This window comes from Schistocerca piceifrons, chromosome 3 (assembly GCF_021461385.2).
Source record: "Schistocerca piceifrons isolate TAMUIC-IGC-003096 chromosome 3, iqSchPice1.1, whole genome shotgun sequence".
Classification (NCBI taxonomy): Eukaryota; Metazoa; Arthropoda; class Insecta; order Orthoptera; family Acrididae; genus Schistocerca; species Schistocerca piceifrons.
The window spans coordinates 364,998,059-365,021,689 of NC_060140.1; the positions used below are offsets into that span (position 1 = coordinate 364,998,059).

General features: G+C 41.7%; 1 long non-coding RNA gene and 1 pseudogene across 1 annotated transcript in view; one reads left to right on the top strand and one right to left on the bottom strand.

Moving 5' to 3' along the window:
- The first annotated feature begins 1,921 nt into the window (after positions 1-1,921).
- The window catches only part of LOC124789963, a 34,365-nt gene continuing 12,655 nt past the window's right edge, over positions 1,922-23,631 (top strand). Inside the window, exon 1 of the long non-coding RNA XR_007016191.1 lies at positions 1,922-2,116. This is a non-coding gene — a long non-coding RNA (uncharacterized LOC124789963). The remainder of the gene's footprint in view (positions 2,117-23,631) is intronic.
- On the bottom strand, positions 8,246-8,363 carry LOC124791185 (annotated as a pseudogene).

Consider the following 23,631-nt stretch of genomic DNA (forward strand, 5'->3'; position numbering starts at 1 on the left):
ATAAATAATAAAACAACTGTGCACTCCAGAAACGAAGTTCTGATTTATAGACGTAGACTACAAATTTCTGAGAAGCATGTGAAACACAGTGCTTTTAAATAGCATTGCCTGTACCAGAAAAGTAATGAATTTTACAACAGCTGCGCTGCACCTTTCCTCAATTCCGTCCGCAACATCAATGTTCCCTGAGGAAGGCAGTTGCGATACGGTAGAAATATTTATGTTTAAAGTATTTTATACAACAACGTGGTACAACACGCAGAATAATGTTAATCATCATGACGTCGGTCACGGAAGACTATGTAGTCAAAATACCGATATGACACATGTCGCAAATAAACGAAAGGCCACTGTATTTAACCTGTCACAGCTTCAAGCGAAGGTCTACGAACAAATCCTACGCTGCACCATGACTTAACTTTTGCAGTAAATTGGAATATTATTTGTTTTTACATAAGACAACTAAATATCTCGAAAACGACCCAATGTGCGAAAAATTATGTAGATGAAAAGTTCATACTAGTAAAGAGAACATCTGTCTCTACTGTAACTGACCACCTCCTAACTACCCCTCCTGCGTCGGCGGGGTCAACTTTGCACTTTCAATTAGGAACCCCAGTTATTGTTGCATATTCGGAATTTACACCAAAAAATTGGTACTGATTACTGAAATCATTCATGGCCAATGGCACTGTAATCGACAAATATCAAGGACGCCTGTTTTTGCAATTGAGAACCGACACATTTTTTCTACATTTCATTTAAGATGTAAATGTAAATCTTCGTGTGCTAACGGTTGATACAGATGTTTAGAGGTTACATTAGTGTTGCCAATATGATTGTGCAGTTCAAAGAATATGGCTAGACACTAACATTTCTGACAAATAAGCTACTTATACGGTAACGTAATTTTTTGTTTCCTGCGGGATTGATACCGGTGAATTCGTAAACCATTGCAATTTTGGTGGCCACCCTCGAATAGCCACACCAGGGTAAAAGATTTCGGTGTGTGTTTCCATCCAGCCGCCGTAACCCTTGTGCTGGTCGCTACGTGGCTACCGGCAGGATACGAACCACAACCATTGTAACAAGGTAAAGTGTCCACAGTGTGATAGTGACAGGCGCACCTGGCATGGATACTCACCAAAATCGAGTAACCCTATGGTGAGATATCACGTATCCCGATAGAACAGGAGACTATTACATCCACGTCGTTGTTCCTAGATCACGCTGAACCAAATTTCTAACCATACATCGAAACAGTTAATCAAATTGTACTGTACAATCAAATTTGCAATACTCAAGTAAATTTCGAACATGCATATCAACTGTTAGAACACAAATGTTTACATTTACATCGCGAATGAAATCTATAATCAAATACGTCGAGTCTCAATTACAAAACAGGCTCACTTGATATTAGCCGATTACAGCACCATCTACCAATTTGAGTAAGCCAAGAGTATTTTTTGGCGTTGAATCCGAACTGGCAATTAAAATGTGTGATCCCCGTTTGGAAATACAAAATTGACCTTATCCACACAGGAGGGGTAGTTTGGTGAGGGCCAGATGTATCTCAGACAAATGTCTCCTTCATTAACATTATCTTTCCATCTACAACTTTTTTCTTTTTTTTATCTATATGTTGGTTCCGATACATTTAGTTGACTCAAGTTAGATCGAACACTCTGTATACTGTCTACAGAAATTCACCTCTGTGGGAAAATATCACTCACGGTAATTTATTTTCTATCGAGAAGGAGACAAATGTATGTTGCTAACTCAGTGGACTTATTCCCGTCAGCACAGTGCGATAACAAAACATTTCATTTCAGTTTTCCTTGTAGACTTTCAGAGGTCATGAGTGGCCTTATATTTTTCATTGCCTGTTATCTTCCAGTATATAAAGGCTGCAGTTGAGAACGAGGTTAGCAGCAAGTGATGACGCGTGGTGTAGCTGTTTTAGTGCTCCTCTGCCTGCTAGGGGCTTCCCATGACAGCGGTTACCGGGGGATGTCCGCTTCCGGACAGATGAATATACAAACGATAGTGGCGTTGCCGAACCGCTGCATGTACGGTTACGTCGAGGTCCATGATGGTGAATGCAGAAGAAGTGGTACGTTTCTTGAGGTTATCAGTCGTTAATATCGTTTGGTATCCTACAAATATTTCAGCTGTTCCCATAAGGATGTTGAGCACCTTCTTTGACCCTGACAGTTCTAAAATTTCGCTAAGACGTTTTCAGCAAGTGAGTTTGTGTTAGGGCGTTCAAATACGTTCTTGCAACAGTTATTTGAAAACAACTTATTTAAAATACTCTTAAAATATACGTGTATTCGCCAAAGTCTGATGGAGATACTGTACACACTACCTCGCTGGGGAAGTACGCATGCGCAAGAAACCGAATGAGAAGAAAAAATAAAACTGTAAGCTATTTACCACACACGTATTTACACACACACACACACACACACACACACACACACACACACACACACGTGCGCACGTTACCGAAATGTCGGTCCATGCTCAACGAGTCTCTTTGCATTATATCTTACAATATCGTGGAAAGGTCATTTTGCAGAACATTATCTTAATTGGTATTAAAATATGGTTGGATGCTATTTACTCTCGATGTCACATTACAAATATCAACATATACTTTAATAACACAAATTTGAATTTAACACTTCCTCACAAAATAATTTTCAATCTTTATCAATAAAAATTATTTCTTGAAACAGTAGTTGTCCAGCCGTAAATTTTTTCAGGTTAATGTAAATTTCCTCTCTGCCAGACATTTAATATCACTAGATAACTGATCAAATATTTTTGAAGTGGCATTAATCACACTTTTTATCAACTAAAGCCAATTTAGGTTATGGACATTTTTTCTTACAGTATTGTAATTTCGGATGTAATTATTCTTTTTGAGCTGTAATGGATTATTTTTTTTAAAAAAAGTAAGATAGAAAATGTGTGGTGTGATTACACACTTAAAATATCTAAATCATCGAACAAATGCCTACAGAATGATTGAAGTTGATCACCAGTTATCACACTTGTGATACACTTTGGCGTAACGCAGACTTTCATTCCCATAAATTAGGAATTCAGTTCCACATCACGTCACTGGGACATAATAAGCAAAGGATATTAGCTTACTGATTTTTCACTTTGAGCGGTTTTGATAATGAAAAGTGTAAAAGTGAATGAAGTGGTTTTTCCTTGTTCTAAATGAAGTGTATTATGTAAGAATTATACAATGCTTTTCTTCCTATTTAAATTCTCACCAAAAACTTCAAAAAATTGTGCTTTGCTCGCTGACTAATGTTCATGCTTTAAAGTTATAAGAAGTGGTGTACCTGCTGATGTGCAGACGCAAACGCTGAGTTTTCTGAAAACTGAGGGAGAAACCATTAGCAGAAAACCAGTCATTGATACTCCTAAACTCATAATCTGGAGTATCTTATCTTTGTACATGTGTGTTTGAACTGACAGACTTCTGTCATCTGCCAAAAGAACTAATACTGCTCGATGTGCTATAAATAGAAGGCCATTAGCACATATAAGATACAACAGAAAAAACTGCGCTATATACAGTTGATGACTCACGAAGTGGTGCGTTTCTTAGCGCCTCTTTGTGACACATGACGTGAGCCATATGTTACCTGTGTTATTAATGTGCTAAAACTTCATTTTCTGTGAAACAGTTTTTGATTTACAGAGGTAAACTCCTTGGATAAGTCACAGAAGATGCTGACTCATGTTGTTTTGTTAATAATTGTATAATTTTACGACTGAATGTATAGATAACCTTACTAGTTGAGCAATCCTTTTTTTCTAAGTTGAATTGCTAGGTATATCACTGTTTAAATATGAGACACGATTCTACGGCATTTCACTTTATGAAACATTTTAGAAACTGGCAGCAGCAGTGAAACACGTCAGTAATTATTAACGTAGTCATTATCACCGTTCTCACAGAGAAATTTAACTACCGCATTTTTAACATTCTGGTTTGATGCCTGGATTAACTGAAATATTATGTATTTCAGGGAAGATGATACCTATTTTGTGTCAGCATTGTACACACCATGAGCTCAGTGTGAAGTTTGACTTTTTAGAGAGTTTATTACATTCTTTGTTATAGATGAAAATTGGATGAGTGTTCTAGGTTACTAAATTTTAAAGAAGACGGTTTCTTAACATTCCCCTTGCTTTTTCTGATGAACTCAAGCAATCTATTGTTTCTACTAAATTTACGAAATTAAAAGCAAAAAAATATGTAACTTTTCGTTTCAATTTTTTCGCTATGAATTTAATTCCAAACCATTATTCTCAAGCACGTATCTAACGTCAGAGAGTCTATTAACTATTGAGTATAAATTTATTTGCTTTCTTCGAACGTGTGTAAAGATAGAATGAGTGCTATCTTGATCAAAACGCGTTGGATAATTCCTTACTATAATCAGATCACTTGATATGAAATATGTTTATAGGTTATTTTTTTCTCTCGCAGTGCTCAATAAAACGTACACCGACATAACCACACAACATTATTCCTTGTTCTTGTCTGGCAGATAACTTACAATGAATGAAGAAACGTGCTACGTAGTGCAAAAATTCGCTGTGGGGATCTGTATACAACTATTTTTATATTATAATTTTCTTTAGTGGCAGGTCATCAGTATACACCTCTGTATCCTGATCTCTGTAATGCTTCTAAACTAGTGTGCCACCTGCCTTTGTACTGGGTGAGCAAAAAGTCAGTATAAATTTGAAAACTGAATAAATCACGGAATAATGTAGATAGAGAGGTACAAATTGACACACATGCTTGGAATGACATGGGGTTTTATTAGAACCAAAAAAATACAAACGTTCAAAAAATGTCCGACAGATGGCGCTTCATCTGATCAGAATAGCAATAATTAGCATAACAACGTAAGACAAAGCAAAGATGAAGTTCTTTACAGGAAATGCTCAATATGTCCACCATCATTCCTCAACAATAGCTGTAGTCGAGGAATAATGTTGTGCACAGCACTGTAAAGCATATACGGAGCTATGGTGAGGCATGTTGTCTTCAGTATCCCTAGAGATGTCGGTCGATCACGATACACTTGCGACTTCAGGTAACCCCAAAGCCAATAATCTCACGGACTGAGGTCTGGGGACCTGAGAGGCGAAGCATGACGAAAGTGGCGGCTGAGCACACGATCATCACCAAACGACGCGCGCAAGAGATCTTTCACGCTTCTAGCAATATGGGGTGTTTTTTTTTTTTGTTCTAATAAAACCCCATGTCATTCCAAGCATGTGTGTCAATTTTTACCTCTCTGTCTACATTATTCCGTGGTTATTAAGTTTTCATATTTATACTGACTTTTTGATCACCCGGTATATGTGTCAGCTCCCTGCTTTTCCTCATTTATGCTACAAGAGATAGATGCTAATCCATAACCATTTATCTTTGACTTACCCACCCTTGTGTTCATACTGAGATCGGACTGACGCATTACATCTACCGTTTCATCACTTTCTAAAGCTTTCAAATTAACAAGAAGCTTGCCTACTTTATTTTTTAATCCCCTGGTATAGTGATCAAATGAATTAATGCTTATTTTTGACCTGTTGTTACATAATATGTAGTAATTTTTTACCATAAAACTTATTTCAAAATTTCCTGTTTGTATCCGTAGTATATCTTATGAAACTCAGTTTATGACGCTATTATCAAGGAACTAGTGTGACAGAAATGTCGCCACACCCCTTTTCCATTATTATCTTTACCAGAAGCTCAGTAAAATTATCCTTTACTCTGTTATGCAGATGAATATTATGCTCAGTTCCCATTCTTGTGAGTGATCGTTATGTTTAATTTCTCTGGACATTCATTGGCAAGACGCACTTGATTTTCCTCCTGGGTATTTTTGAAATGCCATTCAATATTTGGTGCATTGTGTCATAGTTTATTCCTTCCTGGTATGGTTGAATTCTCTGCAAGGTCCCCTGGTCTACAAGCTCTCCTGCTACCTGACAGAAAGGACACCTCTTCCCATGTATTTGTGGAAGGGTCTGGTTTGTTCATTGTATGTGTCATTCAGGTGCAACAGTAACACATAGGCTAATTAATCTATGAGATTACTTGTTGCTCATAGTTTGACTTTATGTACAGAAGCTATTCGTGAAGTTTTTGGCACCACGTTGTATGGCTGTTTACACTTAATAACAAGACGTGTTGTTCGGGAATGGGTATGTCAAGCAGAAATCGGTAACCACTACAGCAAAAATTGTGTATTCATGCAAATGAGATGGACGAAATAAAACTTATCACATTTCCTCAGCGCTGAGAAGTTTCCTCACATGAGCAACCGTTTGGATTGTTCTGCATCGTCTACTGCAGGTTTGTCTCGCATAAGAACGGAAATGTCTTAAATAATATGAAGAATCTTCTCTGCTGACTATTTCTGTCCATCAGCCTGATAAACACTTTGAGAATAACAGACGGCGGTAATCTGACGTATATTAAGCCTCTACTCCACTTTTATCGGGTCTGCGTACAGTTCAAGGTAGAACGCAAATTCCCCGGGAAGGTTGTTCGTGAGGACAATGTCAGTACAGGGATACCCCTTCGAATTGCTGGTTGAAATGAAAATTACATGGACGATAAAAAATTGTAAAATATGGATCTAAATCCTCTTACTCTTAGACTTATTCGCCAAGGCTTAAGCAGTCTTCCGTTTATTGCATATGTTTTTGAAACCTAGAAAGTAATCTTCCTCATTGTGCAGCTCAGTTGCAATCTACAGAAGTAGTAAAGTGTACTGTACTCCAGTACTCAAACAGCATTTGGAGAGAACTTCCTGTTTTCCCCCGTTTAACACAGTTTTAGTGTACTAGATTTCAAGCGGTACGTCTTGTTTATTTCTTTCACTCCTTCCAGTTTTCTTCAGTGCCTAAAGTACCAATAGTTTCAATGTTTCTACCTGTTTCATTGTTTCTGCTTCTGTTGCTGCTTTCAAGTGTTGCTCTGTTTGTACTTGTTACACTTATTATAATTGTAACACTGTTTCCGACTGTTAACATGGGTCTACTTGCTACACCCCTCCTACTCGTTTCAGTGCACCTAGTCGTGATACTGCTTGTAGTTGTTGGATTGCTTTCTTTTTTTTCACTACTTCTACATCTTTAACTGTTTACTGACGGCTACAAGAGGGGGCTATATAAGGAAAATAAGTTTTACGACAATATTACAGAAAGAGAAAAGGACGCAGATGAAGATTAGATAGGAGATAAAAGACGACACTGTGAGAGTAACTCCAGTCAGGACTGAAAGACCTTAATGAAAGCAAGGCCCCTGGAGTAAAATACATTCCTTCAGAATCACTGAAATCGTTGTGAGTGCCAACCATGACAAGATTGTCCTCCCCCCCCCCCCCCTCTACCCTCCATGTATGCTAGATATATAACACCATCAGACTACATTTTATTTTTTTTTTATTTTTTTTCTTTTTTTTTCACATCAGTCGTCTGGTTTCATGCGGCACACCACGAATTCCTCTCCTGTGCTAACCTCTTCATCTCAGGGTATCACTTGCAATCTACGACCTCTATTATTTGCTGGATATATTCCAATCTCTATCTTCGTCTACTGTTTTTCCTTTCTACAGCTCTCTCTAGTACCATGGAAGTCATTCCCTCATGACTTAACAAATGTCCTATCATCCTGTCCCTTCTCCTTATCAGTGTTTCCACATTTTCCTTCCCTCTTCGAATCTTCGTAAAACCTCCTCATTCCTTACCTTATCGGTCCACCTAATTTTCAACATTCGTCTGTAACACCACATCTCAAATGCTTCGATTCTCTTCTGTTCCGGTTTTCCCACAGTCCATATTTCACTATCATACAATGGTGTACTCCAGACGTACATTCTCGGAAATTTCTACCTCAAATTAAGGCCGACATTTGATGTCAGTAGACCTCTCTTGCCCAGTAATGCCTTTTTTGCCTTAGCTAGTCTGCTAGACGACGATATAGCACTCCGTCTTCAGGTCACAAGTGGCCCATCCAGACCATCCGGCCGCCGTGTCATCCTAAGCTGAGGATGCGGATAGGAGGGACGTGTGGTCAGTACACCGCACTTCCAGTCATTATGATGGTTGTCTTTGTCCGGAGCCGCTACTATTCGGTCGAGTAGCTCCTCAATTGGCATCACGAGGCTGAGTACACCCCGAAAAATGGCAACAGCGCATGGTGGCATGGATGGTCACCCATGCAAGTGCCAGCCACGCCCGACAGCGCTTAACTTCGGTGATCTCACGGGAACCGGTGTATCCACTGCGGCAAAGCCGTTGCCAGACTACAATATAAGTGTAATATTTCCAATTTCAGAGATGGAAAGTGCTGACAGGTGTAAATACTGCTGAACCGCCATTTGAATAACTCATGGATGTAAAATATTGCCACGAATTATGTTATGAAGAATAAAAAAATTGATAGAGACCAACCTCGTGGGAGATCTGTTTGGGTTCTAGAGAAATATAAGAAGACACTAGGCCAGTGCCTCTCACACAAGGAAAATTTCGGTCGTGCGAAGCGGGGTGCAGGGTGTTTCCACGGTGCATCGGTCAAACTCGGCTTAATTCGCCTCAACTCGGCTCGCACGGTGAAAGCGCCGTGGTACACTGCCAAGTGCGTTAATAGACGGATTATTCGATACTGAGACAGATACGCTTAAGACAGTTAAATAACCGATCAACCTGCTCCGAGGAAAGAGATTTCCTAAAGCCCATTTAAATAGGAGTGTGTACGTTCTTGTTTGTTTGCCAGTTGTGACGATAAAGCCAAATGTCTAACCTGGAAGGAATTATTACGCGCGTGAAAAAATCGTCTATCGGAAGACACTAAAGCAAACAGTATTCAGAAAAGTATAGGGAAGTCATGGGGGTACCCAAGAGAGGACGAGTTGGAGAAGTTGCAAACACTTGCAGAAAATAATTCTGTATCCACAAATGAGGCTTGTACCACTACACGTTTATTTTAGTTAAAGGACATGCGAAAGGAAATGAAATATTCTTACTTTTCTCTAAAATGTGTATTTGTTTCCGTTTTCGCTTGTAGCAATTCTTAACGTTAGCCATGCTTTAGACCGCATGGCTTTCCGGATTTGGAAGGAGCACCTGGTTGCCGGCACGAATCCGTCCAGCGGACATGTGTCGAGGTCCGGTGAGCCGGCCAGACTGTGGGAGGTTTTTAGGGGGTTTTCAATCTGCCTTGGCGAACGCGAGCTGATTCCCCTTATTCCACTTTAGCTGTACTATGTCGGCGATTCCCTGGGGGGGGGGGGGGAGATGGGAGGGAGGGGCGCTCCATCGGGGGCCGCACCGCACAATAACCCTAAAACAGTGGTTCGGTGTGGGGCGGCGGAGGGGTGGACTGCGGTAGTCGTCGTGGGATTGTGGACCCTGTGGCTGCAGTGTGGACGGAGCCTCTCCGTCGTTTCTAGGTCCCCGGTTAACACACAATAAAATACAATAAAAATTCTTAATGTAATCTTTTTCTCTAATTTAGGATGAAGAAGATGAAGTCTGCTGCGAAAGGACTCATATAACTAGTTATAAGCTTGCTCTACGTTTGGCAAGATCTAGGAATCCTTTATGAAATGTTTTGTAGGACGTAGTAGAGACAATGAACCCCACGTTAGCTTCCAATTATAGCAGAATACTATTTGCCAGCACGACAATATATCAGCGAATCAGGGACACTGCCAGTAGCTTTCTCTAAATCTACAAATGCTGTAGTTGTAGGTTCGCCTTCCTTCTAAGATAGCCGGCAGTTGTGGCCGAGTGGTTCTAGGCGCTTCAGTCTGTAACCGCGCGACCGCTATGGTCGCAGGTTCGAATCCTGCCTCGGGCATGGATGTGTGTGATGTCTTTAGGTTAGTTAGGTTTAAGAAATTCTAAGTTCTAGGGGACTGATGACCTCAGATGTTAAGTCCCATAGTGCTCACAACCATTTGAACCTTCTAAGATACGTCGGAGAGTCACTGTTGTCTATCGCAGGGCCTATCACAGAGTTTGCGTGAGCTCATCGCGAAGCGCAGAACGCAGAAGTCGGTTTTGCTATGTCCACGACGGTACAAACCCCCACTCCTCGACTTGGCGCAATGGCGCTGTCTTCCTGTTTCCTTAAGCTTACACCACTCGCTCCGCATGTCTCGACCTTGCATGAAACTTAACCTCTGTTTCCTTTATAATTGTCAAATGCTTACGTCCAGCTGGCGCAAAGCTTAATTTGGTGGGACGGGATTAACGGTGCAAAAGAGATTTAAATAAATAATAATAATAATAAGTTTAAATTCGGTTTAAACAGATAATTATCTCTTCTACTTCAATCTTTTCTGTTTCCAATTACGTTACCAAGATCTAGAACATCAGATCGGCTGACAGCAATTCTAATAGCATTTTTTTAAACTACAGTACCTGCATGCAATCTAGTCTTCGTACAAGTCGAAACCTAATAAAACATTTCACATATGCAAATGAAACCAAACATAGAAATAATCTTCTCTACTTCTCTACGCGGCTTAGGAAATTCTTTTTTCGACCATTCTGGTAGAATTCGAGCGAATCTTTGGGTACTGCAAAATAAATCCTTTCGGTGATCATCGGTTTGCAAATCTATTAGTTCGAAATGTTGATGTGAAGACGCACTTTCAGATCGAAAAGGCTTTTACAAACACATCAGTTATTGGCTGCAAATTAGTAATTTACTGTTACAAAAACAAAAACAAATGTTAATGTACGAATGTAATGCATAAAGTTACTTTGAAACAGTAAAGAGTGATGCACTGTGGACTATTGTGTTAATGTAATGTTATGCTTGTACTTTTTACAAAATCGATTTCATTTTGCTATGACAAGCCGGTACATTATCTACAATCTGTCGCTAAACTGATTTTCAAGGGGCTATAGCACCTCGACTTATTTTTCAAACTGTACCTCTTCCCACACAGACTGTATTAGACAAAACCATAGTAACGTTTTATCTAAAGGACTTTTAAAAAACCGGATGCCTTATTAAAGATGAAATTTGTACGTCGCTTAAACAGTTCAGGAAAATGTTGCGTACTTTTCTCTGAAACGTTTTTGAGGAGCTGAGGTTTACGTTGGAAAGCTTTTATGTTGCCGGGCATATCGTTGGTGAGGTTGTCATAATTTATGAAGTTTTTGACTTGAATAGTTTACGAGAGCTGTATTATCTATTAAAAATTCTGAATTAGCTACTCGTTCAGTCATGCAAAAGTAGCTCGGGACGTCTTTTGTTCTGTAAAAACTAAGCCACGGCGTGGCGTAGTAGAAAAACTCAGGAAATTATTTTTCCTTTACTCAGCCAACGTAACTTAGAATGGTAGGAGATATCTGGATGCTCTTCTTCAGAAGAAATTAAAAATTCTTTGACCTGATGATGAATGAGTCCATGAGAACAAATACAGTTAACGAAACGCACCACTACGTACATCACTCCTTAAGACTGATAACTTTTGCACAAAGAGCCTCTTGGTGTGCACGACAATGAATGGAAGTTAAAATCGTCTTGTTAGGCTTTTTCCGCAGTAGGCTGATAAACCCTTTTACTTTACGTCACATTGCTGGTGCTCCGTCTGTGGTTGCGGAAAACAACTTTTCCCAAGTGACTTCTATTCCTACAGATGCAATTTCGACCGCTTCCAAAACATGCGTACCTGCAGCGGTGTGCTTCTTCGAAATCATATCCGCTAGGTCGTCGTCCACACCACGCAAAAAGAAGAAAAAGAAGAAGGAAGAAGAAGAAGGCTAAATTATCCTTGACGCTAGTATCCGTGGCCGTGGACGCATCAAGTCGGATAGTAAGGAAGATTTAAAATGTAGAGAGGCAACATAACGAAAAGCGTTTCTGAAAAGGAGAAATACACTGAAGTGCCAAAGAAACTATTATAGGCATGCGTATTCAAATTCAGAGATATGTGAACAGGCAGAATACGGCGCTGAGGTCGGCAACGCCTATATAAGACGACACGTGTCTGGCGCAGTTGTTAGATCGGTTACTGCTGCTACAATGGCAGGTTGTCAATATTTTAGTGAGAATGAACGTTGTGTTATAGAAGCCGCAAGAGCGATGGGACACAGCATCTCCGAGGCAGCGATGAAGTGGGGATTTTCCCGTACGACCATTTCACAAGTGCACCGTGAATATCAGGAGTCCGGTAAATTATCAAATCTATGACATCGCTGCTGCCGGAAAAAGTTTCTGTAAGAACGGGACCAAAGACGACTGAAGAGAATCGTTCAACGTGACAGAAGTGGAACTCTTCCACGAATTCCTGCAGATTTCAATGCTGGACCATCAACAAATGTCAGCGTGCGAACTATTCGACGAAACATCATCGATAAGGGCTTTCGGAGCCGAAGGCCCACTCGTGTACCCTTGATGATTGCACGACACAAAGCCTTACGCCTCGCATGAGCCCATAAACACCTGTATTGGACTGTTGATGACTAGGAACATGTTGCGTGGTAGGACGAGACAAGTTTCAAATTGCATCGAGCGGATGGACTTGTAGGGTATGGAGATAATCTCATGAATCCATGACTCTTCATGTCAGCAGGGGACTGTTCAAGCTGGTGGAGGCTCTGTAGTGGTGTGGGGCGTGTGCAGTTGGAGTCATATGTGACCCCTGATACGTCTCGACAAGTGACACGTACGTTAGCATCCTGTCTGATCGCATCCATTCATTCATGTCCATTGTGCATTCCGACTGACTTGAGCAATTCCAGCAGGACAATGCGATACCCTACACGTCCACAATTGCTACAGAGTGGCTCCAGGAACGCTCTTATGACTTTAAACACTTCAGCCGACCACCAAGCTCCTCAGACATGAACATTATTGAGCATATATGGGATGCCCTGCAACGTGCTGTTCAGAAGAGGTCCCGCACTCTTGCGGATTTATGGACAGCCATGTAGGATTCATGGTGTTAATTCCCTCCAGCACTATTTCATACATTAGCTGAGTCCATGACACGTCCTGTCGTGGCTCTTCGGTGCTCGCGGAAGCCCTACGCGATATTAGGCAGGTGTGCCAGTTTCTTTGGCTCTTCAGTTTATATTAACGTCTAATATAAAATTTAAAATTATTAAGTATTAGCTGAGGTAATTGTCTGGTGTGTAACCTTGTGTGAAAGTGAAATACAGACGGTAGGCAATGTAGACGTGCCTGCATAAGAATTCTACTATTAGATGTGTAAATCGAATAACGAATGATGAGGTATTGATTCAATTTGGAAAACAATTAAATTTGTCGCACAACTTGACGAAAAGAAGGGATTTATAGGATACAGCCTGAGGCATCAAAGAATTACCAGTGCGCTAATGGAAGGAAACGTTGGGAGTGGGAGAGGCAAAAATTTTAGAGACTAAGGTTTGAATATAGCAAGCAGAACCAAACTGATGTACGTTGGAGTAGTTATGCAGAGATGAGGAGACCTGCACGTGCTGAGCTAGCATGGAGAGCTGAGAGCTGCAGTCATCGGACTGAAGACCACAACAACAGTTACCGTATACTTTCTTGAGAAAGTAGTTATCATTTCTGCTACAAACGTCTTTGAAACAAAGACGTGGTGGCAAATCACTGTAGTTTTGTACGCTCTAAACTGAAACGAGTGTGCAGCTAGCACTATCAACACTATTTTCCTACCACAATCACATTACCGGTTGTTACTGATGTTGCTTGCATTCGTATTTTCATTGGAGACCACAAGAGCAACAACAACAACAACAACAACATTAATCTCCACCACCTGACTTCCAATGACGACAAACATAGCCCGTAGTAACTAGTGCTGTTACTGTTTTACTTTATCTGGTGCCTTTTTCTATTTATTTTTGCCTTATATAAATGGAACAGTTCTAGTGTGTTACTTGAAAGTCTGAGACGTTACCCTCATGACTCGGTATACTACGTGATCAAGAACATTTTCCATAAGCATATATTTACCTATTAATGCAGTGCCCGCCCGTGTTCTAATTCCTGTATCATGTACACTTCCTGGCAAAGAAATTGAAGCACTCATAAGACATAGTAGGATGTCAATGAAATTTCGTACACGTACACACCATGGGTGGCTGTGTTTAAATGGCTCTAAGCACTATGGGACTCATCATCTGAGGTCATCAGTCCCCCAGAACTTAGAAGTACTTAAACCTAACTAAACTCAGTACATCATACACGTCCATGACCAAGGCAGGATTGGAACCTGCGGCCGTAGCGGTCGCGCGGTTCCAGACAGAAGCGCCTAGAGCCGCTCGGCCACGGTTGCTGGCGGTGGCTATGTAAATTATTAGAGTTGCAGTTCTCTGTGACCAGAGTGGATTAGTGTTGTTCGTGCTTAGTCTCGTTAACAGGCCTCTTAGGGTACATAAGGGGCGTAAATAGTCTTATATGTGGAGTAAAAGCTGTGATGGATATCGAGATACGATGTAGTCGGGTAAGACACGGCTGGGTTTCCATTTTACCGACTGTTACATTCGTGTAATATCCAGACTTTTGGGACATGCAGAGGTGACAGTGGCCCGATGTTGGACTGTATGGGAAATTGAAGATAGGAACACTCGTCATCGAGATTCCGGTCAGCCACGTCTGACCACCAGACGTAAGGGTCGCTGTTTTGGGGACCGAGCACATTCCAACAATTTCTCTGCTACACTGCGTGTCACCTCGCACTGAGAAGCAGCCGGACTACATTCCCATGCATTTTTTTTTTTTTTTTTTTTTTTTTTTTTTTTTTTTTTTTTTTTTTTTTTTTTTGCACAGCATTCACCAAGTGTTACTTCAAACATTCTGCCACAACGGCCCCTGAGACTGGTAGGGCACTAAAGCAACGGATTACCATATTGGACGTTTATTTGCACCACATTTATGTAGCATTCAGAATTTATAATGGCTTCCAGTTATGATCGTATTCTTTATGGAATTAAATAATCAACAGTTTTGTCTTGAAACAAACCACTCATGCCTATATTTACTTCTGGTTCAGCGAACTTTTTTTCTATAACACGCTCAGCATTAGCGTTAACTATCGTATCTCATCATAATGGCTCACAGACCTAAGCAATGTAGTGTTCCTCTCTTCCTTTTTACTCGTCTGCAAATAAATAGAAACTATACATAATTGATCTCTTAAAAAATTACAAACCCAATTCGAGAACACCACATGTATACTACTCTCAATTTACCTGCTCTCTCTGTCTATTTCTTCTGCTCGACTGAAAGTTTAATGGGGAATATGCGACTATCGACGTCACAGAATCTGATGAGCCCCAGGCCTAAGTCACCCATGGACTGTTGAGGAGCATGATCACTGTAGGAACAACGCTTCAAATCTCTAATTAACTTTCCATTCCACGTGCGAGGCTCGTACTCCTCTCATGATCAGTCAAGAATGACCAGCAAATCCAGGCGACAGCTGCCAATAGTTGGGACGTAAACAGTGATACAGAGTCGGACGCATATTGCGCAATCGACAGTAGTCTTTCGAATTACCTCCAAATCCATCAACAAACATGCCAAGTTTTACATCGGACTTCCCTATCGCCCAGTGATCCAGGTACACGAGAAGCTTCGTCACCTATCAATGACTAGCGCACTTACCTTCTGTATAGGATAGGCCGCGCCGAGTGGACGCACGGTTTGGCTCTGAGCACTATGGGACTCAACTGCTGAGGTCATTAGTCCCCTAGAACTTAGAACTAGTTAAACCTAACTAACCTAAGGACATCACAAACATCCATGCCCGAGGCAGGATTCGAACCTGCGACAGTAGCGAACTTGCGGTTTTGCACGGTTTGAGGCGCCATGTCACGGACTGCGCGGCCCCTCCCGCCGGAGTTTCGTGTCCTCCATCGGGCATGGGTGTGTGTGTTATTCTTAGCATAAGTTCGTTTAAGTAGTGTGTAGGTATAGGGACCGATGACCTCAGCAGTTTGGCCCCTTAGGAATGCACAAACATTTGAACATTTTTGTATAGGATAGGCGGCTGCAGTCCCAAAAAGCAGTAGGAAAGCTCTCATAAGTCTTGTTAAAGTGCAAGGTGCAGACTTGGGGCCAATAACTGGAATTGAATTCATCGCCTTGTTCATATGTGTGTCAAATCTTATGGGACTTACCTGCTAAGATCATCAGTCCCTAAGCTTACACACTACTTAACCTAAATTATCCTAAGGACAAACACACACACCCATGCCCGAGGGAGGACTCGAACCTCCGCCGGGATCAGCCGCACAGTCCATGACTGCAGCGACTAAGACCGCTCGGCTAATCCCGCGCGGCTTCGTCGCCTTGGACTGCCGTATTCCGTCAGCAGTGCTCGACTGCGGGTGACGGACTCTGGATAGGTCTGCCACCGTTCCCTTAGTCGTATGAAACACAATGCACCAGCTCACATTATTATCAAGTGTTGACTGCACTCTACGTCACACGCTGAACTTCTTAAACTGCAAGTGTGAGTTGTTTCATTCATTTACTTGCGGTATTTTATTTTTCCGAGTTCTAAGATTCGGGGATTTAAGTTGTAAACATATTCTATGGCTTGTAAGAGGTGCAACTGAAAAAGTCTATGTATATCGTTCTGAGACAGCTAAGAAAGAAAACTTACACTGTTAAAATTACAAACAAGAAATTTAGAAAACTAACTCAAGGATCTCTTAATATTATTTAGTCCATATGAGTTCTTGATTTCCGTAACGTGTACTAGGTACGCATGTACACTGCTGGCTATTAAAATTGCTACACCACGAAGATGACGTGCTACAGGCGCCAAATTTAACCGACAGAAAGAAGATGCTGTGATATGCAAATGATTAGCTTTTCAGAGCATTCACACAAGGTTGGCGCCGTGGCGACACCTACAAGGTGCTGACATGAGAAAAGTTTCCAACCGATTTCTCGTACACAAACAGCAGTTGACCGGCGTTGCCTGGTGAAACGTTGTTGTGATGCCTCGTGTAAGGAGGAGAAATGCGTACCATCACGTCTCTGACTTTCATAAAGGTCGGTTGTAGCCTATCGCGATAGCGGTTTATCGCATCACGACATTGCTGCTCGCCTTGGTCGAGATCCAATGACTGTTAGCAGAATATGGAATCGGTGGCTTCAGGAGGATAATACGGAACGCCGTGCTGGATCCCAACGGCCTCGTATCACTAGCAGTCGAGATGACAGGTATCTTATCCGCATGGCTGTAACGGATCGTGCAGCCACGTCTCGATTCCTGAGTCACCAGATGGGGACGTTTTCAAGACAACAACCATCTGCACGAACAGTTCGACGACGTTTGCAGCAGCATGGACTGTCAGTTCGGAGACCATGGCTGCGGTTACCCTTGAAGCTGCATCACAGACAGGAGCGCCTGCGATGGTGTACTCAACGACGAACCTGGGTGCACGAACGGCAAAACGTCATTTTTTCGTATGAATACAGGTTCTGTTTACAGCATCATGATGGTCGCATCCGTGTTTGGCGACATCGCGGTGAACGCACATTAGAAGCGTGTATTCGTCATCGCCGTACTGGCGTATCCCCTGGCGTGATGGTATGGGGTGCCATTGGTTACACGTCTCGGTCACCTCTTGTTCGCATTGACGGCCCTTCGAACAGTGGACGTTACATTTCAGATGCGTTACGACCCGTGGCTCTACCCTTCATTCGATCCCTATGAAACCCTACATTTCTGCAGGATAATGCACGACTGCCTATTGCAGGTCCTGTACGGGCCTTTCTGGATACAACAAATGTTCGACTGCTGCCCTGGCCAGCACATTCTCCATATCTCTCACCAATTGAAAACGTCTGGTCAATGGTGGCATAGCAACTGGCTCGTCACAATACGCCAGTCACTACTGTGGTATCGTGTAGAAACTGCATGGGCAGCTGTACCTGTACACGCCATCCAAGCTCTGTTTGACTTAATGCCCAGGCGTATCAAGGCCGTTATTACGGCTAGAGGTGGTTGTTCTGGGTAGTGATTTCTCAGGATCTATGAACCCAAATTGCGTGAAAATGTAGTCTCATGTCAGTTCTAGTATAATATATTTTGTCCAATGAATACCCGTTTATCATCTGCATTTCTTCTTGGTGTAGCAATTTTAATGCCCAGCAGTATAACTTGGCCGTGTGTTGGTAGTTACACATCTCCTTACCAGCGGAGCTCTGCAGTTCAGTGTCCGACTGTACCTATAACTCACCGTCCATCTTCTGTGATTACACTTCATAGTGATGCCCATTTGTCTTTAAATTAACGGCCTACTACGTTATTCATTACCGCAGTATCTTCGAAGCACATAATCGTTCCCGAAAATTTCAATATCCCTCTTCTTTACATACTGATATATCGTCTCCTGGGTACATATCACATTCCTGTGTGGGATTTCTGATTTTCAAATTCACCACGCCATAATCTCGTATGTTGTGGTACCACAGGTTCGAAGAAAATTTGTCCATATACCTCCTTGATTTACAGTATTTTCTTTTCTAATAACGTAGTTTAAAATCGATTAAGAGCATTCATATCTCTCTCTCTCTCTCTCTCTCTCTCTCTCTCTCTCTCTCCATCTGTCCCTCTGTTGTTGGAACTGACACTGACAAGAAGTCCAACACTTTTGTAAGAATCTGTATAAGATTTAAATGTACTATTTCGAAGGAGCAAATAAAGGGGTTAGTTAACTAAATAACTGCGCACTTGGCTACATAATTTCATGGCAATAACTAATATTTCTCTCCAATTTTACTAGAAGCATTATTCGTTCTCTGGTGTTGATATTATCCTATATTTGTGTGGCCAGAAATATTTTGTTCTAATTTACTTTACGGACGCATTCTATATCTTTAATTGAGCTCCTGCATTTCTTATCCACCCTAAGACAGTCAGATATCCAACATTACAAGATCCAACACCCAGAATGTTTCATTTTTACTGGGTTACTAATCTTACTCTAATCTCCGCATTCGAGATATGAATTTTGGAAATACACATTACACGCATTATGTACATTTAGTGCAGTGACTTGTATTGGCTGCTCAATCTTGAGGTAGAGCCCGGGGGACAGAAACTTTTGTCAAAGACTGCACGCAAAGACAACAGTGACCTTCTAGAACACGTAGGATGAGAAATGTTAAAGTGGGAAGCTTTGCAAAGAATATTCTGAAACTCTGCTGGACGCTGGCATAAACGATGACAATTCAACATTTCAGTGAATCACACATATCCTGCAGCAACCTCTAAATAGCGCTGCACCGTCTAGAAATGTAAGCTGTCTATATTGGTCATTGCAGCCCTCTTTGTAGAATCGGTGTAAAATCACCTCAGGGCATGGAGAAGAATACGTCCCACGACTGACACATCGACAAGTGTTATTTGCATCGAAGATTAAATCACAATAACTATTTCAAACCGAATATTTTCCCTCACCCCGTGCAATATCAAAGTTAAGCAAGCAATATCAATTCCGGCTTCTATGACGAAAAAGTTTCTAAACCAGCCGTTAAGATCGAGTTCGTTTTAGACGAAGCTAACGACACAGAACGAGTAGATATTCATCTCAAGTGTTTTAAGGAACCAACTTTTGAGCTGAACCAAAGGTGCGAAGGGATCTTGTTTCAAATGATTAGCTTTTCAGAGCATTCACTGAAGGTCGGCGCCGTGGCGACACCTACAAGGTGCTGACATGAGGAAAGTTTCCAACCGATTTCTCGTACACAAACAGCAGTTGACCGGTGTTGCCTGGTGAAACATTGTTGTGATGCCTCGTGTAAGGAGGAGAAATGCGTACCATCACGTTTCTGACTTTGATAAAGGTCGGATCGTAGCCTATCGCGATAGCGGTTTATCGTATCGCGTCATTGCTGCTCGCCTTGGTCGAGATCTTAGCTTTCGTTGGAGGTTGTGTGCAACAGGCAGCAGACTCTTTGGGTTTTTCATCAATGGCGCTGCGTCTTTCGGTCGGTGAGCACTGATTATTTTAACTGACTGCCTGTGTGAAGCGTAGCAGTGCTCGATATTACACCCTAAGCAGTGCACTGCAGTTTTGCTTTTGTGGGACTTCAAGGAAAAACAGTTTAACAAAAAGATCAATTTTCCTCTCTCTTAACGCATGGAAATGAAATAGTCCTCTGCGATCATCACAGCCGCCATTAGCTTTCCTTGTGATGTCCATTTTCTTGTAAAACACGATACGGACCACCTTAACGGATTTTCGATCTGCTGAGAAGTTATACTTTTCTCACAATGTTTAAAGCTCTTCAACACTGATACAATCCTTATCTCTGATATTGAAATTTCAGTGAACAAATACAGCAATAAGACTCGAGATGCCGCAGTTCGGACGTATTAGTCATTCATTTCTGACACATTGGGTATAACAATGTTTATATTAGACAAAATTCCGTGAGCTATATGACGGGAAGGCAGCGATTGACATTAGATAGGGTTTCAAATTCCTGTCACTTTAATCACGCCATGCAGAGGAAACGAACATTCGGTGGGAAGCTAAGCTGCCGCTGACGATATCTTTAGAGAAGAGTGAGACAAAACGCGTATCCATTTTTCTTTATCGGTATTTACATAATTCGAAGTCTGTATAATATACCAAGATTTGGCTAAATTTCGCCGTCAAACCGAACCAGCTAGGTTCCATTGGAGACCTCTTTGTCTGACACAATCCAACAGACCAGCACGTTAAAACATGCGACCATATCCGTGCGGTTCCGTACCCACGGGCTTCGATATTCCAAGTGTCACAGCAGATGCCGTCGTCTGAAGAAAATTTGTACATCGAAATGGTTGGTTGGTTGTTTTGGGGAAGGAGACCAGACAGCTAGGTCATCGGTCTCATCGGATTAGGGAAGGATGGTGAAGGAAGTCGGCCGTGCCCTTTGAAAGGAACCATCCAGGCATTTACCTGGAGCGATTTAGGGAAATCACGGAAAACCTAAATCAGGATGGCCGGACGCGAGATTGAACCATCGTCCTCCCGAATGTACATCGAATTCTCTCGGTCACAAAAGCGCCAGTTAACTAATACATGCTGCACCGGCACACTTGCTGGAACCATACTAACGGCACATATTCGTAGACGGAACATACAAGAGAGAAACCGCAATACATCCTCTGTTACGAATCAATTAAGTTCACGGGAACCTTCTAAGCAATCTACATCTACATCTACATCCATACTCCGCAAGCCACCTGACGGTGTGTGGCGGAGGATACCTTGAGTACCTCTATCGGTTTTCCCTTATATTCCAGTTTTGTATTGCTCGTGGATTGTCGGTATGCTTCTGTGTGGGCTCTAATCTCTCTGATTTTATCCTCATGGTCTCTTTGCGAGATATACGTAGGAGGGAGCAATATACTCCTTGACTCTTCGGTGAAGGTATGTTCTCGAAACTTCAACAAAAGCCCGTACCGAGCTACTGAGCGTCTCTCCTGCAGAGTCTTCCACTGGAGTTTATCTATCACCTCCGTAACGCTTTCGCGATTACTAAATGATCCTGTAACGAAGCGTGCTGCTCTCCGTTGGATCTTGTCTATCTCTTCTATCAACCCTATATGATACGGATCCGACACTGCTGAGCAGTATTCAAGCAGTGGCCGAACAAGCGTACTGTAACCTACTTCCTTTGTTTTCGGATTGCATTTCCTTAGGATTCTTCCAATGAATCTCAGTCTGGCATCTAAAAATGGTTCAAATGGCTCTGAGCATTATGGGACTTAACATCTATGGTCATCAGTCCCCTAGAACTTAGAACTACTTAAACCTAACTAACCTAAGGACATCACACAACAGTCTGGCATGTGCTTTACCAACGATCAACTTTATATGATCATTCCATTTTAAATCACTCCTAATGCGTACTCCAAGATAATTTATGGAATTAACTGCTTTCAGTTGCTGACCTGCTATTTTGTATCTAAATGATAAGGGATCTATCTTTCTATGTATTCGCAGCGCATTACAATTTGTCTACATTGAGATTCAGTTGCCATTCCCTGCACCATACGTCAATGCGCTGCAGATCCTCCTGTATTTCAGTACAATTTTCCATTGTTACAACCTCCCGATATACCACAGCATCATCCGCAAAAAGCCTCAGTGAACTTCCGATGTCATCCACAAGGTCATTTATGTATATTGTGAACAGCAACGGTTCTACCACACTCCCCTGCGGCACACCTGAAATCACTCTTACTTCAGAAGACTTCTCTCCATTGAGAATGACATGCTGCGTTCTGTTATCTAGGAACTCTTCAATAGAATCACACAATTGGTCTGATAGTCCATATGCTCTTACTTTGTTCATTAAACGACTGTGGGGAACTGTATCGAATGCCTTGCGGAAGTCAAGAAACACGGCATCTACCTGTGAACCCGTGTCTATGGCCCTCTAAGTCTCGCGGACGAATAGCGCGAGCTAGGTTTCAGACGACAGTCTTTTTCGAAACCCATGCTTGTTCCTACAAAGTAGGAACAGTGTGAGTGAGCGCAAATAATTAAACAGTTCGGCACATTCGAACTGAAACCGGACAATTATGAAAACTCTCTTGTTCAGTCATCACACCTGCAAGTCGAACTGAAAAGTGAAGATTAACTTAGGGCGCAAGTGATTAAACTCCTCAATCAGTGACTCCGTCTCTTCACGAGTGTCTCTGAAAATAATCAAAATATCATCCACATATCTCTTGTACACAATGATTTCTTCACTAATTCTTCGCTTGCGTCTGGGGTGTGCGAAAGCACTCGTGTAGCTATCCAATTTCTTGGGTCTTTTTCATCCAACATGGCTGAGATATTTCGGCATACTAAAGTTCATATTGTTTTTTCGAAGGGATCTTCCATGCGTCACACCCTCCCCCTGTCAGGAACTTATTCTCTAGGTCAAGTAGTCAGGTGTCTACAAAAGTAGTTGTACAGAACGTCCCACCGAGTATATCGCTCGAACAGGGAGATTTTTCACTGTTAGGTTTAAAGAGAATTTACTGACAGAAAATGGTCAGGTGAAAAACCTTCCCCTTTCGTCCAGCACCTCAAATCTTCTTGCCATCGGCCCCCAAATTTGAAAAAAGATTTTGAAATTTCTAAACATATATTTTTCGAATCTCCAAATCCAATAAACGAACAAGTCTGCTCTAAATATCAAATATTTTTTAATATAAAGACGTGTATCTTTAAATGATGTTTGCCACCTATATTACTTACTGAGTATTCTATTTGTTGTTGTTGTTGTTGCGGTCTTCAGTCCTGAGACTGGTTTGATGCAGCTCTCCATGCTACTCTATCCTGTGCAAGCTTCTTCATCTCCCAATACGTACTGCAGCCTACATCCTTCTGAATCTGTTTAGTGTATTCATCTCTTGGTCTCCCTCTACGATTTTTACCCTCCACGCTGCCTTCCAATGCTAAATTGGTGATCCCTTGATGCCTCAGAACATGCCCTACCAACCGATCCCTTCTTCTTGTCAAGTTGTGCCACAAACTCCTCTTCTCCCCAATCCTATTCAATACCTCCTCATTAGTTATGTGATCTACCCA